This window comes from Panthera onca, chromosome D2 (assembly GCF_046562875.1).
Source record: "Panthera onca isolate mPanOnc1 chromosome D2, mPanOnc1 haplotype 2, whole genome shotgun sequence".
Classification (NCBI taxonomy): Eukaryota; Metazoa; Chordata; class Mammalia; order Carnivora; family Felidae; genus Panthera; species Panthera onca.
In genome coordinates this window covers 31,913,284-31,928,243 of record NC_138349.1, presented here as the reverse complement: position 1 = coordinate 31,928,243, position 14,960 = coordinate 31,913,284, and the positions used below count along the sequence as shown (strand labels likewise).

Here is a 14,960-nt window from a genome sequence, read left to right as displayed (position 1 = left end):
CAGCAGGCCTGAATCCCGAGCTAGAGCTCTCCATTCACCCCTGCACTCACTTGCTGCTCTTTGCTCTCCTCCCTCTGCCTGCTTCTATAATTGATCTGAACACTTGGAGTTCTGTGCCCTTGGAGTCCTCAAAAATGCAGAGTCTAGAAGACAGATCCAGAGAGCGGAGATGAAGGAAAGATAGGACTCAAGTATAGATGGAAATAAATGAAATGGATTTAGGAGTGGAAATAGGGCTGAGGCCTATAATTATAATTTTTTACTGCTGCCATAACAAATTACCACAAACTTAGTGGCTTAAAATAACACAAATTTATTATCTTCCTGCTCTGGATTTCAGAAGTCCAACAGAAGTCCCACTGGGCTAAAATCAAGGTTATCAGCAGGGCTGGGTTCCTTTCTAGAGGCTCTAGAAGAGATCCATTTCTTTGCCTTTTTCGACTTCCAGAGTCTACCCACATTCCTTGGCTCATGGCTCCCTTCCTCTATCCTCAGAACCAGAAACATAACCTCTCTTTGACCCAGCTTAGAAGATCACATCTCTCTCTGACTCTCTGACCTCCTCCCTTTTCCACTTTAAGGACATTGATCCCACCCAGATAATCCAGGAAAATCTCGCTTTTTTAAGAGACACTTAAAATACCTTAATATTTTCTTAATATTAATTAAGAAATTCTTAATACTAATTACTCAGCCTACCACAGGCCTGAAATTCTGAAAGAGGAAATGAGCTCCAAACCTGCTAAGCCTCACACCTGTTCCCCATGTTCAGGACTTTCTGGCCTCCAGATCAGGTTAGCTGCACCTCCTCCCCTTACCCCCACCTCCCATCATGCACTGTCACAGCCCTGTACTGTTCTTTTGTAGAAATTATATAGCTATTTTTCTGCAACTACTTATGTTAGTTTGTAGAAATTATATAGCTATTTTTCTGCAACTACTTCTGCAACTCCACCATTGAACTATAAGCCCCTCAGAGGCAGAATCCAAGTCTGTCTTTTTCACCATGGAACCTCTAGCACTTGGAGCCAACTCTGGCACAGAGAATATTAATATGCTCAGAAAGTATTTGATGAGCGAATTACTGAATATGGCCAGGAAAGCCTTAAATTTGAGGCCCAAGGATAGAAGGGAATTTTCAGGCACTGAAAATCACTGAACTTGGGGGAGGGGAAATATAAGATGTCAAAAATAGGCTGTATATAATAATAAAAGCCATCAGAGTAAGGAAAATGGTGAGCTGAAGTTTGGAAATGTTGAGATTGATGTGCCCATGGGATGTCCTAGGGGCTCTGTCATTGCAGGAGAGATGAGTGCCTGGGACTAGCCAGGATGTCAAATACCCATGGAGCTGAAGGTGCATGAGTGGATGGGGGAGAGAGGATAAAGACCAAGAGCCTGGCCTCAAGGGCAGAACTTGGGGTGAGAGCCATGCTCTGGGACCACAGGAGACCAGAGTAACTAGAGGTGGGATAAAAGGCAGGCCAGAATAAGCAAGAGGCCAAGGAAGAGGATTTAAGGAGAAGGTTGTCAACAATGTGGATCGCTGTGAGGAGTCTGGGAGAATGAGGTCTAATGTAAAGATCTCCAAAGTCCCCTGGTTCCTCATGTGCACAGTGAGCGCATTCCAGCTCAGAAAATGCTAGGTAGGGCTCTATGGTTCTCTCTGGAGAACCTCACCTGAACCCTGTGTACCTGTTCTGAACATTCCTTCACTCTTCAAGAGCCTGGGGACCCAGCTAGTCTATATTTCTCTTTGGACTCATTCCTACTGAGGGTATATTTGTCCATCTGAGGTCATTTCCTCTGACAGCCCTACTATCCAAAGGTATGGTCCTCCTTCCAGGCCCAGATGTTAGGGAGTGAAAGCCCTTTTCTGCTGACCTTTGAACTGAAGGAATACTTCTTTGGTTCTTATGACTCTTAGAGGGCATCCATCAGTTGTGGGTAAGGTCTCCAGTGCTGGGTCAGTAGTCCAAACTCTGAACACTCCCACTGCTACCCAACACAGGCCTCTGGAATTTGGCTGGGAAGGGGACTTAGAGGCCAACATTCCCTCAAGGCGCTAGTCCCTGATACTGGCAATTCTACCCGGTTTCTCTGTAGAGAAGGTGGGGTTGAGTTGGAGGAAGTGGTATCTGTTTTTACATCTCCATTTGACAGTTTTTATAGAATGTGGAGGGGAGGGCAGTTGCCCCTCTGGAAGGCCTTGCTCTGTCCCTGTGTGTTGGCTCTCGGGGCAACCTGTGCAGTCAGCGTCTCCAGCACGGGATGGCTCACAGATAGCTTCTAGCCAGAATGGAGAACCCGCACATGACTGCCACCCCACCCTCTTGTTGGCTTGGTAAATAGGAGAGGCCAGAGAGATGAATATATGTTATCTAAAGAACAGAAGGATGAGGAGTGGGGAAGAAATCCCTGATTCTTACATCTTCAAGATGTTATTTCATAATCTCTCAGGCCTAAGGACCAGAGCCTTTTGCTTTGGTCGTCAAGACCCACTTACTAGGACAGAAGGTAGAGATGGAGGAGTATACTGCAGCAGGTGCTTTTTTTTTAATGTTTATTTATTCTTTGAGAGAGAGAGAGAGAGCACAAGCAGGGGAGGGGCAGAGAGAGGGAGACACAGAATCCGAGGCAGGCTCTGAGCTGTCAGCACAGAGCCCAACGCGGGGCTCGAACCCACGAACCGTGAGATCATGACCTGAGCCGAAGTCGGACAGTTAACCAACTGAGTCACCCAGGCGCCCCTGCAGCAGATACTTTTAATTCCCCTTAATTCTCTTAACTATCCTATGAGGAAGATGCTAATAGTATACCCATTTTATAGAATAGAAGGTTAAATATCTTTGCCCACGACACACAGCTAGTACATTACAGAGCTGAGTTCTGAACCCAAACAGCCTGGCTCCGGAGTCCATGCTTCTATCTACTAGATTATGTGGTAAACGCTTGAAGCAGGCCCTGCTGTGATCTAAGAGCCACACAAGTCACTGGCCTGTGTTGGCATCACCTCCAGTTGCAGGTGGGCAGGGCAAGAGCTCTGTTACCTGCCAGTTCCCCCTGCTCTGCCAGGAGTACCGTGTGCTCATGAACCGCAAGCATCAGGAAAGGCCCCTCGTTGGAGTTCCCCTGGCATCCCCTACTTCCCTGTCCCCTTCCCTGTCTGTGTCTCATCAGACCTTCAGCCCTTTGGGAGCAGGCCGTGTCTCTGACTCCACTGCATTTCCAGCTCCTAACACAGGCTCCAGCACACAGCAGGTGTTCAACAAGCATTGCTTATTTTTAAATCATCAAGGCCAACCTGCCCATTTTACAGATAAAGACACTGATCACACAGCTAAAGCGACCTGCCCAAGGTCCCACAACCCTCATCTGAGGGGCTCATTCCTTGCTTTGTTCAAGAGTTCAGAGAGACTGTGCACATTCGTACATGTAGGGTGGAGTATGTGAAGACTGAATTACATGGGACGGGCTGGTAGGCCATCACAGGTGGGGACAGGGAGAAAGAGTTCCAGGGTACCAGGTGCCTGGTTTAGCCTTGCCAACACCCTGGATTTATAAAGACTGCTGTCATTTCTACCTGCTCAAGACAGTTTCAGCCCAGCCCAGTGGACCCAGTAAAGACTGCCTGAGGACATTGGTAGCTTTTTAGGAATAGGTAGCTTTGCAGACAAAACCTAGAAGCCTACCCTCTTCAAGAGAGAGGTCTCCTTCCCTAGTCACCAAAATGGCCACTCCCTATGCCATAGCCCAAGGGCCCCTCACCGGGCCACTTTGAGCAAAGGCCCTTGAATCTCAAGTTCTTAGAAACAAAATATTCTTGGGAATCTGCTGGGTGGCTAACTCTACTCCAAGTGCTGTCACTTACTCAGCTTTCATGAATCTTTACCTCAAGCCAGTGAGGTAACCATATTAGTATCATCCCACTTTACAGGGGAAGAAACTGGGTTCCAATAAGGTAATTCACCTGACCCGTGGTCACTTGGTTAATAAGCATCAAAACGAGATTTTTTTTCCCGTCTTTTTTTTTTTCAATTTTTTTTTTAACGTTTATTTATTTTTGAGACAGAGAGAGACAGAGCATGAATGGGGGAGGGTCAGAGAGAGAGGGAGACACAGAATCTGAAACAGGCTCCAGGCTCTGAGCTGTCAGCACAGAGCCCGACACGGTGCTTGAACTCACGGACCGCGAGATCATGACCTGAGCTGAAGTCGGACGCTTAACCGACTGAGCCACCCAGGTCCCCCAAAACTAGATTTTTAATTCAAATCCACTTGTTACAAAAAAGCTACCTCTTTTGCCATAGGTTACGATCCAAAAGCTATGCCAGCTATTCTGTGCTGGTTCCATGACCCCAACCCAAAATTAATCTTAGTGACAAGAAAAAGCAGTGTCATAAAGATCGCTGGTTGTCCACCTATTCTCCCCTTGTTTCTTAGTAACAGTATCCTAATTTCATTTGGGGCAGCAAGGTTCCATTCCCCAGCCTCTCTTGTAACCAGGAGGAATCCAGTAAGTTGTAAACGGAAGTCATTGTCCAAAGAGGTTCTTTATAGAATGTTTAAGTCTTTCACCCTCTCTTTTTAGTTTTCCCTTTTGCCTTTCTCCTCTTTTAGTTCCTGCCAAGAAAGTGAACAGGATGACGAGACCCAACGGTCCTCTTAGATTCCGAGGTGACTGTGTGAACAGAAGCCACGTGCTAAGGACAGTGGGGCAGAAAGATGAGCAATCTGGTTCTCTACTGACCGTGGAACACCCAAACAAGCCCCAGGTTTCACCCCCCTGAACTCTTTTACATGAAAGAGAAACACATACATCTCTGTCTTATTTGAGACATGATTATTTACATGTCCTGCCGTATGTAACCAAACCGAATTCTTTACTGATACGTGCACGGAAGTTAGTATTTGTTGAGCACTGACCATAATCCACCAACTTCCTAATGCTCTCGCAATTAATCCTCACAATAACTCTATGTAACAGGTGTTATCCCCACTTTGCAGATGAAGAAGCTGAGATTCAGAGATGTTGGGTAATTTTTCCAGAATCATTCAGCAGGTAGCAGAACTGGAGTTCAAACCCAGTTCAGTCAGAGTTCAAATTCCAAGGTCTATAGCACCATGACACAGTGGATGCTTTCAGAGAGTTCATTAAAAATACCTTCTGGGACGCCTGGGTGGCTTGGTCAGTTAAGTGTCTGACTTAGGCTCGGGTCGTGGTCTCACGGTTCATGAGTTCAAGCCCCAAGTCAGGCTCTGTGCTGACAGCTCAGAGCCTGGAGCCTATTTCAGATTCTGTGTCTCCCTCTCTCTCTGACCCTCCCCCACTCATTCTCTCTCTCTCTCTCTCTCTCTCTCTCTCTCTCTCTCTCTCTCCCCCCCCTCTGTCTCTCTGTCTCTGTCTCTCTCTCTCTCTCAAAAACAAATAAACATTAAAAAAATATTTTCTGAAGTACCTCTTGAGGACACATGGTGCTTTCAAGGTGGGGAGGAGTCACCCTTGAACCCTCAGTACTTCAAGCCACGTGCAGATGGTGCCTTCATCTGTGCATGAAAGCATGTCTTGCACATTTTCTACTTCTGCCTTCTGAGGTGCTGAAGCAGAAAAGTCTAGGCAGCTGTGACAAAAATTTTAGGACTTGGCCTCATAGACTCTTAGAGTGTAACAGTTGGGAAAGACCCTGAGAGGTCATTATTGGACACGTGTGTCAACTAAGGCCAAGAGAGGCAAAGTGACCTTTCTAACATTATACATTGAATTGGAGGCAATACCAGGACTAGAATTCCAGTCTTAATTCCTAGTCTGGAGGGATTTTGGGTTTTTTGTTTTGTTTTATTTTGTTTTGTTATTATTTTTTTAAGCTATATCTGACCACTTACATTTTCCACTACCAGTAAAAAAAAAAAAAAAGCAAATGTAGAGTCTTTCCTTGATCTGATGCTTTAACTTGGTAGTTCTTTCCCATAAATCTATCATAAACTCCTAAAAGGTTAAACCAATCTTGGATGCCTAGGATAAGCCCCATTTGATCATGATGTATCATCCTTTTTATATGTTGCCAACTTACTAACATTTTGTTAAGGAATTTTGCATCTGCGTTAAAGATGGATATTAGTCTGTAGTTTTTTTTCTTTTTTTGTAGTATGTTTTGTTAGTTTTTGGTGTCAGGGTTAATATGGCCTCATAAAACATGTTTGGGAGTATTCACTTTTTTATTTTCTAATAAAGAAAGATTGGTATTATTTCTTTCTGATAAGTGTCTGATGGAATTAACCATTAAAACTATCCAATATCAATTTCCTCAATAGTATAGGGTTATTTAGATTTTATACTTTATCTCTACCAGTATAGGTAAGTTGTGCTTTTCAGGTGATTCTTTTCAGGTGATTCGTCCACTTAATCTAAGTTTTAAAATTTTACTGACATGAAGTAATTTACTATATTCCCTATAATCCTTTTAAAGCCTGGAGGATTTGTAATGATAGCCTCTCTTTTATTCCTGATACTTGAAATTTGTGTCTTCTCTTTCTCTTACTCTCTCTGACTCTAGATAGATGTTTGTTAAATTTCATTGGTTTTTCCAAAGAACCAGATTTTGGTTAATTTTTCTATGGTTTGTTTTTGACTTTGTTGCTTTCTGCTCAACATTATTTTCTTCTTTCTACTTACTTTAGGTTCGCTTTGCTCTTATCTAGCTCCCTAAGGTTGAAAGTTTGGTGATTGACTTTATTCTCTCATCTTTTCTTTTTTTTTTTTTTTTTAATTTATTTAATTTATTTATTTATTTTTACAGGAGGAAATTATATTTAGTACAATTTTTTGGAATTCCTATTCCATAAAATTATGCCAGTACATTTTGGGAAAGATGTTTTTTAAGTATGTGACATTCCTAGTGTTTCAATATCCTTCTATCTTTTCTAATATAAAAATTTAAAGCTATGAGTTTCCCCTAATTCAATGCTTTAATTGCATCTTCCCAGTTTTGATATCTTGTATTTTCATTATAATTTAGTTCAAAATATTTTCTAATGTCCCCTGCGATTTCTTGTTTGAGCCATGGGTTATTTAAAAGTGAGTCAATCTCCAAGTATTTGGGTTTTTAACAAATACATGCCTTACTGTTACCGATTTCTAATTTAATTCCATTATGGTCAGAAAACAGACTCTATCTGACTTCAACTTTTCTAATTTATTGAGATTCGTTTTATGAATCTATAGTCTATCTTGGTGAACATACAATATGATTTGAAAAGAATATGTATTCTGCAGTTGTTGGATAGATTGTCAATTAGCTCACGATGACAGATAGTGTTTTTCTGATCTTCTACCTCTTTACTAATTTTTGTCTAGTTTTATCAATTGCTGAGAGATGCGTGTTCAAATATCTGAGTGTGGTTGGGAAATTTTCTAATTCTTCCTTTAATTCTGTCCATTTTTCTTTCATGTTTCTGAACTTCCATTATTAGGCACTATTAGGCACATACACACTTAGACTATTATATCTTTCTGATGAATTAAGCTTTTTTATCTCTAGTAAATACTCTGTAAATACTTGTATCTATTTATGGTAATTCTCCTTGCTTAACATTTACTTTATCTAATGCTAATATACCCATCTTATCATTCGTATGCTTACTGTTTACATAGCATAATTTTTCATCCATTTACTTTCAACCTACCTGCATCTTAATACTTCACTTTTATCTCCAAAGTAAACAGCACATAGTTAAGTTTTTTGTTTTTGTTTTTTGTTGTTGTTGTTGTTCTTTTTTTTGTTTTTTGCTTTTATCGATTCTGGCAATCTATGACTTTCAATTGTAGTATTTAATCTATTTACACTCAATGTAATAATTAATATGAATAGATTTAGGTCTAAAATTTTACTATTTATTTGTTATTTGTCCCTTCTGTATTTTAGTTTTCTATACCTCCTTTCCTGACTACCTTCATTAATTGGATATATTTAAGAATTCCATATTTGTTTATTTGCTATTTAGCTCAACCTTTTTGAGTTAACTTTTTGTTATCATTCTAGGGATTAAAATATACATTCTTAATTTTTTACAGTTTACTTCGAGTTAATATTTTACTGCTTCTCCTAAAATGTGAGAAATTTGCCATAATTTGGAACCATTTACTGTCCCCTCAACCCCTTACTTTATGCTATAGTTGTTGTATGTATAACGTCTACAAATTCTTGATACGAACATTCACAAGACAATGTTAATTTTTGCATCAAACATTATCTTAATAAATATTGCTTTAAAGAAATTAAGAGGGAAAATAGTCTTTTATATTTACATATATTCTCCATTTCTGATGCTCTTTTGTCTGTCCTGAAGATTGAATTCTAATCTAATGTCAATTCCTTCCATCTTGATGAACCTCTTCTTGTATCTCTTGTAGTGCATGTTGGCTGGCGATAAATGTTCTAAGTTGTTGTTTAATTAAAATATATTTATTTAGGGGCGCCTGGGTGGCTCAGTCAGTCGAGCGGCCGACTTCGGCTCAGGTCACCATCTCGCGGTCCGTGAGTTCGAGCCCCATGTCAGGCTCTGGGCTGATGGCTCAGAGCCTGGAGCCTGCTTCCGATTCTGTGTCTCCCTCTCTCTCTGCCCCTCCCCCGTTCATGCTCTGTCTCTCTCTGTCTCAAAAATAAATAAATGTTAAAAAAAAATTTTTTTTAAATAAAAAAATACATATTTATTTAACTTTCATTCTTTTTTTATTTTTTTTAATATTTTTTCAATGTTTATGTATTTATTTTGAGACAGAAAGAGACACAGAGCACAAGCAGGGGAGGGGTAGAGAAAGAGGGAGACACAGAATCCAAAGCAGGCTCCAGGCTCTGAGCTGTCAGCACAGAGCCTATTGCAGGGCTCAAACTCGTGAACTGAGTGATCATGATCTGAGACAAAGTCCGAGGCTTAACCAACCGAGCCACCCAGGCGTCCTTACTTAACTTTCATTCTTAAAGAATGTTTTTACTGGATATAGAAACCTAAGTTGACTTTTTTTTCTTACAGAACTTTAATGATATTTTTCTATTGACTCTGGCCTCCATTTTTTTCTGATGGTCAGTGGGCATTCAAATTATTACTCTTGTATATATCATTTTTTTTCCTGACTACTTGCAATATTTTCTCTTTATCTTTAGTTTCAACAGTATAAGTTCAGATGTAGTCTTCTTTGTATTTATTCTGCTTGAAGTCAACTAAGCTTCCCAAGTCTGTAATCTTATGTATTTCACCAGATTTGAGGAAATTCTGGCCATTATTTCTTTAAATATTTTTCTGCACCATGGTCTTTCACCTCTCTTCAGGATGCTCTTAACACATGTGTTAGACCTTTTGGTATTATCCCTCAGATCCTTGAATCTCTGTTCGTTTTTTTGTTTTGTTTTGTTTTTGTTTGTTTTGTTTTTTTGGGGGGGGGGTCTTTTTGTTTCTATTCTTCAAATCAGATCATTCCTATTGATCTATAGTCAAGTTCGCTGACCTTTCTGCTGTCATCTCCAAAATGCTTTCAAGCCCTATCAGGGAATTTTTCAGTTCTAGAATTTCCATTTGGTTCTTTATCAACATTTCTATTTCTTTGCTGATAGTTCTTATTTTGTTGTTCACTTTGAGTATATACTTTACATCCTTGAGTATAGCTATAATAGCTGTTTTAAAACTCTTATCTGCTAATCCCAACATGTAGTATATCTTTGGGGTAAGTTTTGACCGAATGCCTTTTCTCTTGATATGGATCCCATTTTCCCATTCTTTCATATGCCTCATAATATTGGATTGTACCCTAGTCACTGTAAATAATACTTATAGAGACTATGGATTCTACTTTGTCTCTGAAAAATGTTTTTCTTTTTTTTTTAAAGTTTACTTACTTATTTTGAGAGAGAGAGAAAGAGAGCATGAATGAGTGGGGGAGGGGCAGAGAGCGAGGGAGAGAGAAAGAATCCCAAGCAGTCTCCACATTCAGTGTGGAGCCCAATGCGGGACTTGATCTCACGACCTTGGGATCACAACCTGAGCAGATATCAAGAGTGGGTCGCTTTACCAACTGAACCTGAAAAATGTTTTTCTAAAGCAGGCAATTATTTTGGTTGGACTCAAACGCCCTTGTGATGGGCAGTGGCAAAATTCTCTGTCCAGTTCTGTTTGCCTTAGCTGGGCTGCTGGGAGTCTGCCCTGCACAAGTACAGTTCAGGAATTAGCAGAGGTTTGGGCAGAGTTTGGACTCTTGCTCTCTCCTTTTTGAGATAACCCTCCTCACTTTCCAGCTGCTGTATCCTTTGATTCTTCAAGACAGCTGGACTGTACATGATCTACCTGAATTTAGCTGCCCCACAGGGCAAAACTGGGGCCTGCCCTCTAGCAAAAAGGTCTAAAACTGAGAAACCCAGAGCTGTTCCCTTCTACACGTTGACTCTCCATCCAATGTCTATCTGTTTTTTGTTGCTCTCTCATGCCTTTAGCTGCTTGTTGTTTCTGTTTGTTTTGGCCAGAGTTTATCTGCTACCTGTAGGAAGGTTGGTCCCACAGAAGCTAGTCCTCCATTGCAGCGTCTCAAGCCCAATAAAAAGATCAGTTGGACAGTTGCCTGAGGTACCACTCTGTAAGGAATGCTAAAACCGCACAGGAATAAATCAGAAATATGGTGCCATTTAGCTCAATTTTTCATGGGTTACTTCTTATATAACAGATAAAACACTAGAGTCCTCAAGTGGACATTTAAGAACTAAAAAAGCCCATTGGTCCAGACATGTGTCTCGGTCAATGCATGTATGTATCTAACTCATGTGTTTTAAGTTGCATAATACTCTATAGCACCTAATATGTCAACTGTCCTCTGATGATGGACGGTCACATTAAGCTCTTTTTCTTCAGATTAGGGGCATCTATAGTCATGCTATAGTAAATTTTCTTGAATATATTTCTTTATATACTGGTATTATTCTTTCTGTAGAATACATTACAAAAAGTAGTATTTCTGGATTGAGGAATATGTGCATTTTTAATACATATTATTATAATACTTTACAGAGATGCTGTAGAAATTCACATTCCATGCTCATATGGCTAGTCTTACCAATATTTTTTATTTTTGCTAATCTGATGGATCAAAATGCTATACTTTTATTGTGCTAATTTGCATTTTCTTGAATACCAGTGAGGTTAAGAATCTTTCATATCATTCATGATTTATATCTTTTTTTCTGGAAGTACCTATTGATATGCTTTGTCAAACTTTAATTGGCTTGTCTTTTTTTTTTTTTTTTTTTGGTTTGTAGGAGCTAAGGTACATTAGCAACATTCATCCTTTATCATGTATATTTTAAGTATTTAGTCTTTTGACTTTGTTTATAGTTTCTTTTGCTATACAAAAAAAATGTGTTCATTTTTAAGAGATGATGTGACTATTATTTTAGGTGCTGATCCTTAGGGTTTCTAAGTTTTATCTTTCACATCAGAAAGTCTTCTTTACTTTATGATTTTATAAATAATTCCTTACATTTGTATCTAATATTTTTTTATTTTTCACATTTAGACTTAGAGTCCATCTGGAGTTTATTTTTGCATATGATGTGGAGTAGAAGTATCATCATATTTTCTTCCAGATGGATAGTCAGTTCTGCCAACACCATATATTAAGTAAACCATCTTTCTCCCTCTAAATTAAATGTCATCTTTATTTATATTAAGTCCTTGTTTGAATTTGTTTCTGGACTCTTTATTATTATTATTATTCTATTTGTATTGTTTATACCTATGCTATACATATGGTTTTATCATAATAGAATTACAGTAAGTTTTATTATCTGGTATACAAGGTAGAAATTGTGTTTAGCTATTGGATAGCTAAACATGGAAAACAAACAACAGAAACTTAAATAAGAAATAGATTTATTTCTATCCTGTAGAAGAAGTCTGGTATAAAGCAGCCAGGGTTAGCATAGTAGCACCATGAACCCGGGCTTCTTTAGGGCACCTGAGTGGCTCAGTCAGTTAAGCTTCAGAGTCTTGGTTTCACCTCAGGCCGTGGTCTCATGGTTCGTGGGTTCGGGCCCTGCTGGGGATTCTCTCTCTGCCTCTCTCTTTCAAAATAAATAAATCCACTTTTTAAAAAAATCACTAAAAACCCAAGCACCTTCATTATTCTGCCTAGCCATTCTTCGCAGTGGCTTTCAACCTCAGTCAGAACCTCCTTGTGCTCCAAGATGGTTGCTGAAGTTCCAGCCATATATCCCTTTATCCAGGCAGGAAGCAAACAGAGTGGGGAGGGGTCAGAAGGGCACATGCCAGCTGTCTGACACTTTTAGGGGCTTTTCTGGAAGTCACAACTAAAAAGTTTATTTACATCTTTATCTGTAAGGGGAAGAGACAGTGCTTGCTTCAGTAGCACATATACTAAAATTGTAAGGGAAGCAGAGAAATGAAGTCTTTTAGTTGCTGGATATTGTGTGTGAACCTGGTTTGTCTCAGCTACATCTAGTAAGATAAGCCCTTCCTCCTCCCCATTTTTTTAATTTGTTTTTGTTACTCTCAGGCATTTATGTTTTTTAATTAATAGACTTTATTTTTAGAACAGTTTTAGATTTCTAGAAAAATCGAACAGTACAGAGAGTTTGCATATACCCCCTTCCTATATACAGTTTCCTCTATCATTAACATCTTGCATTAGCATGGTGCATTTGTTATAATTAGTTAACCAATGGTGATATATTACTATTGACTAAAGTCCATAGTTTACATTAAGGTTCTCTGTATTGCACATTTCTATGGGTTTTGACAAATACATACTATCATGTGTTCACCATCACAACATCATATAGAATCATTTCACCACACTGAAAATCCACTATGCTTCACTTATTCATACTGCCCCCAACACCCCGAACTCCTGGCAGCCGCTATTCTTTTTACAATCTCAATCGTTTGGTTTTTCCCAAATGTCATGTAGTATGCAGCCTTTTCAGACTAGGAAAGTTTTGTAAGAAACTGCCTCCAAGTGGCTGTACCATTTTGCATTCCTATCAGCAGTGAATGAGAGTGCCTATTGTTCTGTATCCTCCCCAGCATTTGGTGTTATCAGTGTTTTAGATTTTAGACATTCTCATAGTTTTGAAGCAGTATTTCATTGTTGTTTTAATTTGCAGTTCCCTAATGATACATGATGTTGAATATATTTTCATATATTTATTTGCCATCTGTATATGTTCTTTGGTGAGGTGTCTGTTAAGACATTTTGCCCACTTTTTAACTGGGTTGTTTGTTCTCTTATTGTTGGGGTTTAAGAGTTCTTTGTTTATTTTGTATTCAAGGTCTTTATCAGAAATGTGTTTTGCAAATATTTTCTCCCATTCTATGGCTTGTCTTTTTATTCTCTGAACGTTGTCTTTCACGGAAATTAAATTTCTTATTTTAATAAAGCCCACTGATCAATTTTTTCTTTCATGGATTGTGTTTTTGGTGTTGTATCTAAAAGTAAGAGCCAAACCCATGGTGACCTAGATTTTCTTCTATATTATTGTCTATAAATTTTATATTTTTATGTTTTACAGTTAGGTCTATGATTCCTTTTGAATTAATTTCTGTAAAAGGTATAAGATCTCTGTCTAAATTCTTTTTTTTCCTGTCTTTCTTTTTATTTATTTATTTATTTATTTATTTATTTATTTATTGGTATATAGATGTCCAGTTTTCCAGCACCATTTGTTGAAAAGACTATCCTTTCTCCATTGACTTGCCTTTTCTCTTTTGTCAAAAAGATCAGTAACTATATTTGTGTGGGTTTATGTCTGGGCTCTATTCTGTTTCACTGATCTCTTTATTTTTTTTTTTTATTTTATATTTTGTCAATACTATACTGTCTTGATTACTGTAGTTTTATAGTAAGTCTTAAAGTTGTCATGTCAGACCTCCAACTTTGTTCTTCTTCAGCATCAAGATGACTGTTTAGGGTCTCTTGCCTTTCTATATAGACTTTAGGATCACTTTGTTGACAATATACAAAATAACCTCCTGGGATTTAGATTGAGATTAAATCAAATCTTTAGATCAAGTTGGCAAGAATTGATATTTAACAATATTGAGTCTTTCTATCCATGAACATGTAATATTTCTCCAATTATTTAGATCTTTGATTTCATTAGAGTTTTGTAGTTTTCTTCATATAGATTCTGTTTATATTTTGCTAGAAATATGTAAGTATTTCTCTTTTTTTTCTAGTCCTAATGTAAATGGTATTTTTTTTTTTTTTATTTCAAATTCATTTGTTCATTGCTGCTGTTTGGGAAAGCCATAGACTTTTGGATATTAAACTTGTTATTTTGCAATCATGCCATCATAGCTTGCTAGTCCTGGGAAGGTTTGTTTGTTTGTTTGGTCAGTTCCTTGTGGTTTTCTATATAGACAATCTTGTCATCTGTGAGCAAAAACAGTTTTATCTCTTCCTTGCCAAACTGTAATCCTTTTATTTCATTTTCTTGTCTTTTTGTATTAGCTAGGACTTCCAGTACAATTTTGTTTTTGTTTTAAGATTTTATTTTAAGTAATCTCTACACCGACCATGGGGCTCAAACTCACAACCCTCGAGTTTAAGAGTCTCATGCTCTGCTGACTCGTGCTCTACTGAGCCAGCCAGGCACCCCTCCAGTACAATTTTGAATAGCAGTGGTGAGAGTAGACATCCTTGCCTTGTTCCCAATCATAGAGGGAAAGCATCTGTTTTCCCACCATTAAGAATGATTCTAGGGCACCTGGGTGGCTCAGTTAGTTAACCATCAGACTTTGGCTCAGGTCATGATCTCACAGTTCCCGAGTTTGAGTCCCACATCAGGTGAGCTCAAGCCCCGCTTTGGGTGACCTTGAGCCCTGCTTCAGGTAAAAACATGAGCCCCACCTCAGGTAAGCCCCGCATGTCTCTCTCTCTCTCTCCCTCTCTCTCTCCCTCT

At 38.9% G+C, this 14,960-nt stretch overlaps 1 long non-coding RNA gene across 3 annotated transcripts in view; it reads left to right on the top strand.

The window, feature by feature from the left end:
• LOC132685622 (uncharacterized) overlaps positions 1-14,960 on the top strand; it is a 91,505-nt gene that overhangs the window by 1,283 nt on the left and 75,262 nt on the right. The window lies entirely within an intron of this gene.